The sequence below is a fragment of the Echinops telfairi genome, unplaced genomic scaffold (assembly GCF_000313985.2).
Source record: "Echinops telfairi isolate 266 unplaced genomic scaffold, ASM31398v2 ScPeMD7_6;HRSCAF=24_1, whole genome shotgun sequence".
In the NCBI taxonomy this organism is placed as follows: Eukaryota; Metazoa; Chordata; class Mammalia; order Afrosoricida; family Tenrecidae; genus Echinops; species Echinops telfairi.
Window position 1 is genome coordinate 20770088 of NW_022103903.1, and position 2632 is coordinate 20772719.

Below are 2632 nucleotides of genomic sequence, written 5' to 3' on the forward strand. Positions count from 1 at the left end.
TCAAATGCTTTTTCGGCATCTATTGATACTATCATGTGGTTCTTATAGTTTTTCCTGTCAATACAGATGTGGTCCCATCTTTTTATTTTAATCTGGTTCTCTATGTGTAAGGACAGTTTCTTTCTTTTTTTATTTAATTCACTTTATTGGGGGCTCAGACAACTCTTGTCACAAACCATACATATATCCATTGTGTCAAGCACATTTGTACATTTGTTGCCATCATCATTCTGAAAACATTTTCTTTCTACTTGAATCCTTGGTATCAGCTCCTCATTTTCCCCGCTCCCTCCCCATCCCCTTCCCTCACTCACCCTTGATAATTTATAAATTATTATTATTTTTTCATGTCTTACATTGCCTGATGAATGACAGTTTCCTGTGAACGGACTATAGATGGGTCTTCCTTAGTCTTAATTGACACTCTGCCACTTATATATCAGTATATAGGTCTCACTGTTTTCTTTACCCCTCTTTGTTTTATATATTCTTTACTCCTTCTTCTTTTCCTTCTTCTTTTGAAATGAGGGTTTGTTTTTAGGTGTCCATTTTACCTTTAGTGTGGGCTTGTTGAAGAACCATGATGGTGTAGTCATTACAAGTGGGCTGGCAAGATCAGCAGTCTGAAATGACCGACCCCTCTGCTGGAGAAAGACAGGGCTTTCTACTCCCAAATAAAGTCACAGCCTTGAAAACTCACAGGGCCAGTTCGACCCTGTCCTATAGGGTCACTATGAGTCAGCACCAGCTTGATGACAGTGAGTCCTTTTAAAACATTATTGAGTTTTTGCGGTACCCCAGTGGCATAGGGGGGTTACACATTAGAGTACTAACTGCTGCTCAAACCAACCAGTCATTCCTTAAGAGAAAAATGAGGCTTTCTGCTTAAATTAGATTTATAGCCATGGAAACACGCTGGGACAGTTGTCCTCTGTTCTATAGGGTCACTCTGCACTGGAATTGAATCAATGGCAATGAGTTTAATTTTGTTTTGGCTATTAGCTTATTAGCAATATCTATTCCGTATAATGTTTTATGAATGCTCTAGGGTTACAATATGCAAGCTTATTGTAATATGATAACTTATCATAGACTATCTTAAAATAAAGGCGTCCTGGTGGTGCAGTGGTTATGTGTTTGGTTGTGGTCTCCATGGTTGGCAGTTCGAAATCACCAGCAGCTTATTGGGAGAAAGACTGAGCTTTCGACTCCCATAAAGAGTTACAGTCTCAGAAACCTATAGTTGTCTCTATGAGTCAGCATTGACTAGATGGCAGTGAGTTTTATCTCAAAATAATGTTATTACTTTACTTACCACACAAGAACTTTACAGAGACTTGCATTCGTTTCTCTCTTCTCTGTCTGTGCTCTGTGTTGCTGTTGTCATCACTTGTTCTTGTTCATTTAAACTCGATTGCAACTGTTATTATTTATCCTTCAAACAGTGATGTATATTTAAGTAACTTAAAAATGAAATATAGCCTTCCATATCTACCTGTGTTTATAATTTCTCATTTCATTCTGTGTGTTTTCTAATAGCCATCTGGTATCATTTTACTTCTACATAATGTAGTACAGATCTGTTGGAGACAAATTCTCTCAGCTTTTCTTGGTCTAAAAATATTTATTTCCCCATTATTCTAAAGAGTATTTTTACTGGATATAGAATTCTAGGTTGACAAAGTCATTCCCCCTCCCCCTTTCCTTCTTTTTCTTCTACTTCTTCTTCTTCACCTTTAAAAAAAATAATTTTATTGGGGGCTCATACAACTCTTATCACAATCCATCCATACATCCTTTGTATCAAGCACATTTGAACATTTGTTGCCATCATCATTCTCAAAACATTTTCTTTCTACTTGACCTTGGTATCAGCTCCTCATTTTCCCCCTTTCCTTCTACCCTGTTTCCCCCAAAATAAGACAGTGTCATATTAATTTTCACTCCCAAAGATGCACTAGGTCTTATTTTCAGGAGATATCTTATTTTTCCATGAAGAAGAATACGGTATACATTTATTGTTTATTGTTTTATTAAAAGAGACCTTGCACTTCCTGTCTGCTCTGGCTGCACTGTGGGCAACAGTGAGCTGCGCAGTCCAGAGTTACGGTAGCTTCTGGGGGCCTTATTTTCAGGGAGGTCTTATTTTGGGGGGGGGTGCCTTGTATTTCAGCGAGAGGCAAAACAGTAAGTAGGTCTTATTTTCAGGGTATGTCTTACTTTCAGGGAAACACAGTAACACGCTAAACATACCAGATTGTCTTCTGTGATAGTTCTTATCTCTGGTACTCTGTATGGCGTTTTGATTCATTTTCTGGCTGATTTTCAGATTTCTACTTTATCACCTTATTCATCAATTTGATTATTATTTGCGTTGGTGTGATGATGTTATGATGTGTGTCCCTTCATTCTTCTTAGAGTTCTATACTCATTCTTTGACACCTGCTATCTGCATCGTCCATCAGGAAGGAGCCTAGGTGGTGTGGCGGTGAAGTGTTCAACTGCTAATGAAAAGGTTAGTGGCTTCACCCCACCAGTCATTTCCTGGGAGAAAGGTGTGGCAGTCTGCTTCTGTAAAGATTTACACTCTTGACAACCCTATGGGACAGTTCTATTATTTCCTAGACAGAGG